At 43.3% G+C, this 12,300-nt stretch overlaps 1 long non-coding RNA gene across 1 annotated transcript in view; it reads left to right on the forward strand.

Annotated features, from left to right (window-relative positions):
• The window catches only part of LOC135330448 (uncharacterized), a 40,587-nt gene extending 32,284 nt beyond the window's left edge, over nt 1–8,303 (forward strand). Inside the window, exons 2-3 of the long non-coding RNA XR_010392458.1 lie at nt 5,909–5,968; nt 8,182–8,303. This is a non-coding gene — a long non-coding RNA (uncharacterized LOC135330448). The remainder of the gene's footprint in view (nt 1–5,908; nt 5,969–8,181) is intronic.
• Nucleotides 8,304–12,300: the final 3,997 nt, after the last annotated feature.

The following is a 12,300-nucleotide window of genomic DNA, read 5'->3' on the forward strand; positions in this document are numbered from 1 at the left end:
ACTGTCTTCTAGGGAGTCTCAGTTTGGGCTTATCTTTTTAATTGCCTAGACCAGAACATTGAGTCCTGAGACCCGGTTCCAGATGCAGACCGTGTGACTCATCCTACCTGTACCAAAATACAGGAAAAATTAGTTATCATTCTTTTTTCTTCTATTTCCTTTGCCTTCTCTGTTATATCTTCAGTGTGTGTATGGCTTGATTTTAATTCTGGTCAAAGCAAATGACATACTGATTTTTATAGCACGATTTATTGTCATTTGGGCTTTAATTTATGAAAAAAATAATTGAAAAGAAAGAGATTTAACCCTGACTGGCATTTTTGATATCTATGAGCCATAGCTATGAGACTATAGCCACTTCAGAACATATTTTATTCACCCAAGCAGGACAGGGATATATCAGTTTCTGGTCTGGGCAAAGGCCTAGTTGTTTGGTTACTGGCTGAAAGAAGACTTGAAAGGAAAAATAATCTGATGATCTCAGTCCATATTTTTCTACTCTTTTTCTGAAATCAAAATTAAATATGACAGAAGTGTGCCTGTTGTTCATTCCATTTCTCTGAGCCATCACATAACTTCCCTATTGCTTTGCAGTATGATGTCTGTGTCTGATATTCACTCTGTTTGATATTCAAGAGTGAGAAAATAGGTATATTTCCTTCCAGCAGCTTCTTCTGTTCTTGACACATTTGCATGTAAAAATATCCTCATCTGCCCCTTGAAGGCTACGGTTCTCCTCCCTTTCCGCTCTCTGGCACTTTCCCATGACTGCAGAGTGCCAGGGCTGAGAAGAAAAGCTTATTGCTATCAGCAGACATGCTCCTCAACTGCCACCTTCCAGTCAGATGGGAAGGATGGGGTGTCCTTTCCTTCCTTTGAAAATGTTAAATTCTATTCCATATCATCAAAGATTTGTGTCTGCTATAATTTATAGATGCTTTAGAGAGGTCCCTATCTTCTGTCCCCCCTCCTTTCATGCCCTGCTCCTGCCAGCATTAGCTGGCAAGCCAGGAAGACTTTCATCTCTAGTTGGCGGCGAGGATTGCATTTCTGTCCAGGTCCAAAGCAGACGGTGGCTGCCTCGTTGTCAGGAGTCATCTATGCCTCTGCCACAAGCAACCTGGCAGCCAAAGAATATGGTTATCAAGCTGCCTTTCTAACCCCTGCTGTGTAGCAGCTCTGTGAACTGCACAGGGATTTCATCTTCCTGCAGGCCTGTGCCTCTCAGAGGCTGACCGGGACTTGGCAGCATCCCACGGCGTCCTGGAGGCCCGCAAAATAGCATGGGTACGTGTACCAGCACCTCTTTTGTTCTGTGTGGATGCACATGGTGCCCGCTCAGAGGCAAGTCATGCTCTGATGCGTGGGTCAAACCCCGAGAGCTTGCCAGGGATGCAGCCTGTCCCCAGTCGGGGAGAGCTGTGTCCACCAGCCCTTCTGCACCGGCTCGCTGCCCCAGCTGGCTGCGGGGAGAGCGTCCTCTGCTCCCTCTCATGGGGGTGACGCCGCGGCTGGCTCCGTAGCATGACCACGAGGCACTTGGCAGCCGGAGAAGCGGCATGCCTCTCCGTGCTTGGACACAGTCCCAGTGTGTGCCAGGGCCTAATTGGCACAACCGGTCCTTGAATGCTAATCAGGTTCCTCATTAGCATCGTCCAGTAAAGGCGCTGGGGATGGAGTGGGCCTAGCATCAAACTGAAGCATAAGGAGTGCTGCACGAGTCCAGTCGAAGGGTCTAGCTAATCTTCTGTCCTGTCTAAGTGGCTGGCATGTGCTCAGCTGAAAAGAGGGATCTTTCCTCTAATGCCTTTCTTCATCTTTTATAGCAGCTGTGACTGAGCTCTGTATTTACATTAGTTTTTTTAAAAAACTCGTCGGTTTCTATTTTGTCTGGTCATGAATTCCACAGCTTAATTATGCATTTGAATAAAATTGTAATTTACCTATATCCATTGTAAATTTAGCCCCCTTGCCCCCTAATACTTTATTTTATATATTCGCAAGTTCACACATCTTCATGGCAGGATGCAGTTGTAAGGCGGCTGTGTAGGGAGGGTTTGCCTGGTGCCTGCTGTGTACAGCACAGAGAGCACATGCCATGCTGAAAGATGTATATGTAGCAGACTGCAGCCTCCTTATATTCTCCCAGTAAATGTGTCTCTGTGCACTTAGTCACTGGAAATTTGTGACATTTTCTGTTTATCAAATATGCTACACCAAAAGAGCTTGGGCTTCTCTTTCACCTGCAGAGGGAGCTCTGTGGTGCCCGGGGAGAAGCTAGCCCTGCCTTATCTATGTGCTTCTTCAGACTGATAAAATTTGGGTCCCTGGGCTGTCAGTCAGGGGCATTTCACCAAGACTAAACTCACCTGAAGAAAAAAGCTCCCACTGCATAGATTCCTAAGCAAACTCCCTTGCTTTTTTTGCATTTTAAACATCTTTGAGCAAACTGCTGGCAACAGCATCCTCTCTTCCACTCCCTCCATGGGCTCTGTCTCTGAGCACAGCATGGGTGAAGATGAACAGCAAGCAGATGTTTAGATTTCATGCTGCACCTCGCTTCCCTCCCCATCTGCTGTTCCTGGAGGAAGATTTTTCACCATTAAGTGCAGTGGGGAATCTTAGTGAACAGCCTCTGCTAAGGCAGAATAAATGTCCTATGAATACAGGGGGCAGCCAATGGATGAGAGCTGGTTTGAGGGCAGGATGCAGGAGAGATGCACACCTTGCTTGGGTGAGACACTTTTGGTTGCCTCTAGCATTTTCCTTAGCAGTGGGGTAGACCCAGGACCGCTCACTAGAGCTGCGGCAGTTCTATGTGACTTACTGTGACTGTCTGTGACCCCAGTGCTGAGGCTGGTACTGTGAATCACAGTCCTGGTGCCTGATTGTCTGCAATCTTGTTACATCTAAGGCTGAGAAGAAGAGGCTTTTGGTTAGCATCCTGAGATTTTTTATGCCCTTATGCATCAGGAGTTAAAATCTTGGCCCTAATGTCCTGGCATGACACCTACCGCATTTAAATGCTTACTTTTGTTTGTGCAGGAAAGGAAGGAAGTGGAATCCTAACCTATATAAACAGGCTTGTAAAGTGCAACTCTAGCAATGCAATGCAATGTTGTAGCAATAGATAAAATCAGTACTTTGCGTATATTAGGGACGAGGTGATAAAATAGGCATTTAGATAGCCTGAAATTCTCAGTGGATTATGCTAGGATGCAGCTACTAAAGGGGAATCTGAAAATGAAGTGCATTTTTCCAGCTAGCACATAGCACAGTCCTGGGATGATGTAAAGCCATGGGCATGATTTCTGGTCAGTCTGGGCATAACTTTCTTACAGAAAGATTCTCCCTCAGTGGAAACATTTCCTCTGATTATGATTCTTCTCAGCAATTTCTCTGTGACCTTTGAGTTTAGAAAGCCCTTAAATACCAAAAAGAAGGAAAGCGAAATATTTGTGGTGATAAATTTTCACCCCTGCTGGCAAGTCAGTATGCTGTATTTTTGTGACATTGTCAAATTATAATGGATCAAAAATGGACCTTGTTTCCAAAAGCTTTGACTCCCCAGCAGGTGCCTGTGCAGTAGACCACATTTTGTCTCCAGAATGTAACAGAACTACATAAAAATTATAGTGGTTACATATTTTGTTTATATGCTTTATTTTATGCGTTTCAGAGGGGTGAAAATGACTGAATCAAAAATATGGATACTTTTGCAAAACTGGTCCAAATTGCCAGCAGCATCATAAATTAGAGTGTGTGTTAATAGAGTGTATGGCAGTCAGAGCGCCTGGCTACAGGTCTGGCGGGCAAGCCAGGGCTTGAGTGGCTAAAACCGTAGAGACACTGTCTGTCTGAACAGCTCCCGATTACGCAGCTCTACATAGTGGCACCTGGGACTTTGCAACCTAAGCGTGGGAACATGGATTCAAAAAATCCTGTGATTCAGTAAGCCAGTGTCCTGTATGGAAGCTTATCCTAACTAGTGCCCTAGTTTTCCATTAGCAGGTGCCATGCTTGCTGGAAGCACCCTTCTGCATGTGAGTTAAAGGATCAGTTTTGCTCAGCTTGCAGGCGACAGAGAATCCAAAAGGCTCTCTGGAAGAAGTAGTTCACCTCAGTGCCTTTGCTCTGGTCGGGTTGAATTCCTTCCACTCACTTTAAATTACTCCTGCGGTTTCAGACAGATGTGGTATGTTTTACTGTCTCTGCTGAACTGCTTGGTTGTCTGGCAGTGTACGGCTGTAGGGTCTACTGCTTGCCACGCCAGTATCGGCTATATTTCAGTGACAGATGACGTTTTCTGAGTGTATGCGTAGTTTATAGCCAGCTTTTATTAAAGCTTTCTCCTTGAGCAAAGGAACGTGGATTAGGAGGAGAGACTGGCAGTGGGATCAGGGGTCTTTGATGCAGTCCTGTTTATAGACTAAGAACATACCATGTCCTGCTTCACAGAGCACAGCAGGAGTCAAACAGGAGAAAATATCTCCTTTCCTTGCATCTGTGAATCTCTCAGCCAGTACTTGGTCCAAAAACTGTCCCTTCACTGTCTCTCAGAGCCATGCTACTAAGCTATTTCTGCCTCTGCACAGCTTGCTTCTCTCTTGGCTTCCTTAGCCTTCTCCCAAACATGCACACCATCACAAAAATAGCCATCTGCATGTCTTCTGGGAGTAGTTTGCATGTGCATGTACTTTTGGTGGTAATTTGTCTGTTTTATGGATGAAACACGCTCTTGTTTCAGTTCTCTGATTCCATATGTATCTGCATAGTAGATAGGAAAGGAGGTGTGAATACGATGGTACGTGAACATATTCAGTACATGGATTTTGCAGGAGTGTGAATGTCAATATACATTATTTTTGTATGCATGTGTGCATGTGTCTTTAGATGCCTCTCAGTCTGTGCCATGCGCAGTGTATGACAATACAGTGATTTTTTATGTATCTGATGCATTTCAGTTCAACTTCAATATGGTTTATTCTTCACGTGAATTCCGGTTTTACACAACCCTCCTTTCCTTCTACTGGCTTGTTGTTTTAAGCTCTGCCTCTCTGTGAACTATGAAGGATGGGTAAATAGGGAGCCAGAGAATGGAGTGAGGCAGCTGGGAGATTATTAATATTGAAAATATCAGCAAGCATCAGCCCTTTGATCGCAAAGCATGTTTACAAAAGGACCTTTCCACTGCATGAAGATGCTTGCACATTCCACCGAGCTAGTTGGCATTCAGTGCATGCTGTAGCATCTGGTTCTGTCTCTCGCTCTGTGTCTGTCCAGAGAGAGACTGTAAAATGAGCCGACAGGTAGATAAATAAAGAGAGAAATCTGGGCTATCGTCAGAGACAAATGCAGGTTTATGTAGATGCAACTTGACAGGAGGTGGGGAGGGATAAGTCACGTTTGCAAACTGTGTGTGCAGGCAGTGCAATTGCACTGGAGCCTCTGGTCCAAAGGGTCTGGGCAGCTGGCTGAGAAGACTGGGAAAGGAGAGGGGAGAGGTGGGACAAGCAGTGGCAGTTAACTGGATCTGCTGTCCAGTTTCAGCCCTTGTGCCAGCGCTGAGGCCAGCTGTGTCGCATCACTGCTGCTAAGCAGGTGTGCTTCCCCAGGCAGTGGTCTGATTGTGTCGATGCTCATTGTGGCCTCTGGGCACTTCCAAAACAGAAATAGTAAATAGCACAGTTCTGGTCTGTGATGCATCCTCAAATACCATCCTGAACCTTCTTCTCAAACCATTTCCTTGGGGGAGGGTTTGAATCCCTGCAAATCAAGAATGGAAGAGAACTGTATGATCACCCAGTCCCATCACCCCCAGACTGGTCTGCAAATGTTAATGCAATTTCCATTTCTTCCCATGGGAAACTAGTGTAAGAATCTGACAGCATTTTTCTTTTTAACCCAGGAATCAGCAATATTCTGCAAGACAGTGGATCCACTTTAACATTTCACAGCCTTATGCCAGGTATGTTTTTTCTTATATGGCAGGGTATGTTGTGACTGGTATAAAAACATCTGTAACAGGAGACGGCAAAGTGGAATGTCTGTTCCCTGGCTAAGGCTGCCGGATGCTAATCACAGTGTAAATACTAATAATTAATAATAATAATAATGTATGAGTAGCTGTCTGAAACTCTCCTTTGCTCAGTGCCATCCACATTGGCAGACAGTGGCAGGAGATGGTTCAGTATTTCATAAACAGCATTTGTAAGCTTTTGTTCAGATTCGGTACAGCTGTTCAGTTCAGCCATGTTTGTGCCCCTTTTATTCACTCTTGGCTAATACACAGGCGGAGTCAGGCCATTTGGGGAAAAGGAGTTCTTTGTGGGTGAAATTTTTTCTTTATTGATAGAGCAATGTATGGCTCTGTTTAGAGCGCACGTAGAAAGACAGTGTGGGTGTGAGAAAAGACCTTAAATCATAAGCTTTATACTAAACCTCTGTAGAAAGTGGATTTCAATCCTTTTCCAGCATGCTCATCAATGCATGTGTTTGCAATACTGGGCTCTAAATTGCACATTCCCAACATCCCTGCAGATTAAACCGTGTTTGGAAGTCACTGAATTTCTAATGCTGTTGGAGCAAAATATCCCTAAGAGGAAAAACGTCTGAGATTTCATTGAAGTGATCTGTGCTCTGAAGTGATGGGAGCAGAACGTAAGGAGGACAGTACTCCTGTTTCAGAAATCGTTAATCTCCAGCTCTCTCTTACCACATAGAGGAGATGGTTTCTGTTTTTTAGCTTCTGAATCTCTCTCCATCCTTCCCTCTTACATACATGAGATATTTTTCATAGATTTAACCCACCTCCCCCTGTCTTTTCCTCACACACACAGGCTGCATTTTATAGGTTTAGGTTCTGTATCTCTCTCTCACAAACGCCCATACCCATATACAGAAATGCACGCACAAGCTGTTTTTACAGATTTAGCTCCCGTGTCTCTCTCCCACAAAGTCGAGAAGGTTCCTACAGCTTTAGCTCCTGTGCACATACATAAATAGCCTCTCACATACACACATATGTGCAAGCATGTTTCTGTGTCTTTATTTCCTGTATCACACGGAAGGTTTTGCTCCTTATAAAAGTTAAGTGTTTTTTTTCTGCCTAGCTTTACATTACTAAAAGTAAGATTAAAAGAACTACAGAACTCTTTTCTGTGGTAAACCACAGTTTAGCTTTATGAGACTGCAATGCTTTAGCTAGCTAAAAGTACTGTACTCAGTAGAGGCATATCAAGGTGAAATGTAACGCCTGTGATACGCAAGAGATCATCGTAGATAATCAGCTAGTTCCCTCTTGCTTTCAGAGAAAAGTTTTGTTTTCTTTTGTACTGTTTAATTCTGCAAGAAAAAATGCCAAACCACTAGAAAAATGTATGGTAACAATACTTGGTTTTCTGCTTTCCAAAACCAGAAAATGATACTGGGAGCCAAACAAGTTTGCAAAAACAAATAAAAGCTCATTTTTGAACTACAGATAACATTTTGATTTGCAGCAACTTTATTCTTTCCAGGGTTTTCAGTTTTCATTACACCAAAATAAGCAAACAAGCAAGAAAAGTGTTGACAGGAAATTTGGGGGGAAGTATTTTCCCCTCAATATTTTTGCCAAAAAATAGTGAGCTTTCTTTTCGCCAGCTTGCCTATAGACTTTTGATTCAGTACTACATATTTTTGTACTTCTAGTAATGACCTAGTATAGGATGAATCTGAAGTATTTTAGTGTTATATCTCACAACTGGATTTAGCACTGGCGCCCTTATGCCAGTGATGGTCTTACCCACAAGGAGAGGAGTCTTTAGTGGGAGATGTTTACATTAGGGGGGAACATAACTGTCGCTGAATGGATGGGCGTGAATTAGCTGTAAATTTCCTCAAGGGTGAATGTTATTCTAGCAGCATTTTTAGCATACTTTTCTGACAGAAAACTGTGAGCTAAAGAAGTGCTAATATTCTGATGTCTTTTAAAATATTCTTAGGGCTATCTCTAGTCACACTGTTTATACGGTTTAAGGTCTGAAGTATAACAGTTACTGTTATGCCAAGATAAGACACAATGAAATGTTGTCTGTAGCTGGTGAGGATTTTTTCTGTATATCAAATTATTTCATGCTACTGGGTTTTCAAATGGACTCTAATTAAATTAACCAGCTCTTTTTTTTTCCTTTATCACCACAGGCAGATCGAGATTGCGTTGCAATTATGGGGGAAGATCTATATTTATAGTGTGAAAAGAATTTGTACAGAAGCCACAGTTGTCTCTCTGCCTGGCATGACATATCCATTCTGCACTAATGTTGTGTAACCTTCTGGTAAGTACAGTAGGTGCGAAATATTTACCAGCACTGTAAAACCAAAGCTACAGGTCTCTCTTCTTTTGTGCTTAAAATATGGAAGTTGAGGCTGAAAACCCCCTTTCTTCTAATATAATGATGGTTGGAAATTGAAAGCTGGAATTTGCAGCTGCTGACATGAATGCAGGAGCTAGGACTTCAAGAGAAATATAAGGTATCTTTGGTTGCACCAGAAAAATACACAAGAGATACAATACTGGGTAATATTTGCTGTGGAATTCCAATTGCACTTTGGCTTTCATTTGCGATCTTATATGGTTGTATCTGAGCATCTTATAATCTTTCATGTATCTGTCCTCAGAACATCCATATGAAAAATTGCTGTCCTATTTCCCCAGGAGTCACAGTAAAGATTGGCAAAAGAAGTTCATAACTTCTCCAATGTCAGCCTCTCATCAATTTACTGTCAGCAAAGGTTACAATGGAAAATTGGTTTCCCCTAGCACAAAAACAACGTGATTGGAGGCATTCAGTATTTTTGAAAGATGCTCTTTTTGTTACAAGCCTTAGCTGGAGAGTTGTAAAATCTGAGTTCAGTTTGTAAAATCTGTTGTAAAATCTGAGTTCAGTTTTGGCTCTACCAGAGATTCCCTTAACTGTATGTTCTTAAAAAAAGCAGGTCTTCCTCTGCCTCAGTTTTTCCATGTGTGAAATGCGAAGCTCTATCTGATTAAGCACTCTCATTAGTGGTCCAGATGTACTGGGATATTCAGGGACAGAAACCATATCAGTTCATAATTGCTTGCATTCCAGCAGTGCTTTGCAGATAGGAATCAGACATACAAATGCTGACCTGGGAAGGATGCTGTTCCTCTGGAGCCTGTCACTGGGCTCATTTCCATAATCAATAAAATATATGCCCTAAATAATCAATGAATAACCATCAGGAGCATGAAGGCTGTGTGTCTAGTCCTCTGCTACAACTCTGATCACATTTTTCTCTACAGCTTGCACTACAGCTTGAATTAGTATAACAGTGTCTAGAAGCTGGACAAAATAAAATACAAAAAATCACTTTCAGAGTTAGAGGTGCACTCTTCTCTAAGGTTTCCAAAATAGCTGAGCTTAGACAGACAGCTGGTGTCAGCCTCTGTGGCCTGTGCCTTTATAAAAAAATATTTTGTGGGAATTTTTTAATGCATAAAAAATAAGATTACTCTAAATGCAGAACCCAGCTTTTTGGTGACTTCCTGGTGATAACGATTCCGATTAAGGAGATATGAGAATTTGCCATGGATCTGTTGTAGCAAACAAATTATCATATTAAAACATGCCCCTTTTTGCCTTTCCAGTTTTCCTTTTAAAAACTGTGGGTTTTGCCTGTCTGCCAATGCTCCACAATTTCTCAGTGAATTGCTCATGGACAACTGGCTGGTCAGCTCTCGCATCATCTTTTAACAGCAGGAGAGGACTGTACACCAAAGCTTTCCATAGCTGCATAACCAGTATAATGATTTGTGCATGCATAGAAGATCTGATGTTTCCCAGCAGCACGAGATTCCCTGTGTGCGTGCAGATCGACTGAACTATCCACGTGCAGTCAAAAAGTCTGCATCCTGCTCCCAGTTTGGGTCCAAGGAGTACTTGGCAAAGAAGGCTGCTGAGGGCGGCTGCTACTACTCACTGTCTAACCAGACACACACTCATTATGCAGCGGCAAAGGTACTTTGAGGAAAGATTGTGGTTCACCATGACAGTTCATTTACCCTGACACCTGAGGCATCATTTAGAAAGAAGGCCATCAGAAGCAGGCTTTGTGCCCAGAAAGTTGTCTCTCTATGACATATGGCCTGCATTCAGAGGTGGAGCATCTCTGCCTCAGGAAAGGGATTTCTTTGAAGAAGGAAACAATTCTAGTTCAAAATCGTCTTAGAGCTGGTCCACAAAAGCACTTAGAGGTCACTATATCTGCTCTTCATATGGCTGATCCTTGGGAGCCCTTGTTCTTCTAAGTGACTTGCCCAAGGTCTCACATCAACTTAATGCCAATATTGGAAGTAGGAGCCATATGTCCTTGACAGCTGCCATAACTCTTAGACAGAGCCACTCTTGTGGACTGAAAGAGCCAAGTATGCTGAGCAGTAATCCTGGCACTGTGCTCCTAAGGCAGCCTCCTCTGTGCTTTCTGTTTGGCGCTAACAATATGTTGGCAGAGATGTGAGAGACCAGCTGGGCAAGAAGGTGAAGGCACTAGCTCTCCTCTTAACATCTGGAGATGAGGATACTTCAAAACAGACATACAAGCTTTCCAAAAAGGAGATTCACGGCCATGTTCGACTGATAATTTGCATCCAGAGAGGTCTGGGACATCTTTCAAATGCTGCCTAGATAAGCAGTAAATTAAAAATTGGCTAAGAATGAGAAGACCAAAGGAAATGAGGCCAGGTGTGAAAAGGGGTTGCCGAGATCTGCTTAGACTTGATACTCTGCCCGTCACACTTCAGCTGATTGCCGGCTGTGAAAACAGTGTGCTTGTGCTCAGGGGCCTCAAGGTAGCAGCACTGTTGCATGTCTGAGGCAAGCGGACATCTGAAGCAGTAGCAGGCAAAGTACATGCTGAAGAACATCTCTCCTGCCTCATGCCGTTCATCATAGAGCCAGTACTGGCCTCCCTTTTAATGTTATTTTCCTTGCTGTGCATCCACAGGAACTCTCCTGGCTTGGCACTTCCTTCTCTAGCCAAGTCACTAATACTGTGAATCCATTTTCATTATTCTTAGTGTTATTCATTCTGATATTAATTTTTATCACAGTTGTGCTCAGAAGCCACCCCTAACTTCCTGGGCTTTTGTGCACACCCAGTAAATAACAGCAGCTTCCCAAAAAGCGGGCAGCCCTGCTAATCAAGATGAAGCAGGTCATCATTGCAGGGTTTTGTATCTTTCTCGCAGTCTAGTCCGAGTAACAGACTTCTTGTATCCAGTCCTGGCCCCGCTGAAATCAGCAGGAACTTTGCCGCAGACATCAGCTGGACAAGGATTTCATCTCTAATGTACTGAGTGTTCTCCCGGACAGTTAATGACACCTGGGTTTCATTTTTGTTCAGAAGGTCTGAATTTATTTATGTATTTGTTTATTTATTTTGGTTTCTGCTAATGAACAGGTGGCCTCTGATTCCTGACTCCTCTTCATAATAAAGCCATTTGCAAATATGCTGCAGAACTGTTTACCAAACATAGTTTACCAGGCTTTTGGAATGAAAAGTACTTAAGATGTCCAAGAGCTCCGGCTGGTGATATGCCTCATACGATCTGTTGTTCAGTAATGGATTATAATTCCAAACACGAGACTACTTATTCCACTGTGTGGAGTCTAATTAACTGTCAGAAATGCATTGTTGAAGGGATGATGGATTATACAAAGGAAAGCATTAATGAAGCTCATTCCAGTCAGCCCACGTGAAGACCACAGCTTGTGTCACTGGCTGCATGGAGAGTCTGTTCCCTTCGGTTTTCAGCACCTCAAAGCAGGGAGAACCCCAGCTGTCTATCAGTCCCACCCAATTAGGGGTCCATTAGATGCACCCTTTTCTTTCACTGCCATGAGCAGAGTGATTTTAGGTTTACTGCACAAACAGAGGCTGTGGAAAATGAACAATGACTATCCAGTAGTCACAGAATGACTTTAATTATTCCTGACCTGACAGTGCTGCATACTAGCAGAGCAGGTACAAGGTGGCCAGGATGAGAGAAGGACCTCTGTTCGGCAATGCACGCTTCCTAGAAGGTCAGGGCCTGCCTCCTTTTGCATAGTTTGGGCACAGCTGAAAAATCTGAGCTCTGAAGAACAGAGCATTTGTCTTTGCCCCATTGCCATGTGTAACCTCCCACCTCAGGTGAATTATATGCTACCAAGTGACATGCAGCTCTGAGATTCTGACTGTGATCTGATGGATGTGTCTTCTCCTCCTGACCATGGCTTGAAGATAGCTGCCTCCAGGCAG

This window comes from Dromaius novaehollandiae, chromosome 21, assembly GCF_036370855.1.
Source record: "Dromaius novaehollandiae isolate bDroNov1 chromosome 21, bDroNov1.hap1, whole genome shotgun sequence".
NCBI lineage: Eukaryota > Metazoa > Chordata > Aves > Casuariiformes > Dromaiidae > Dromaius > Dromaius novaehollandiae.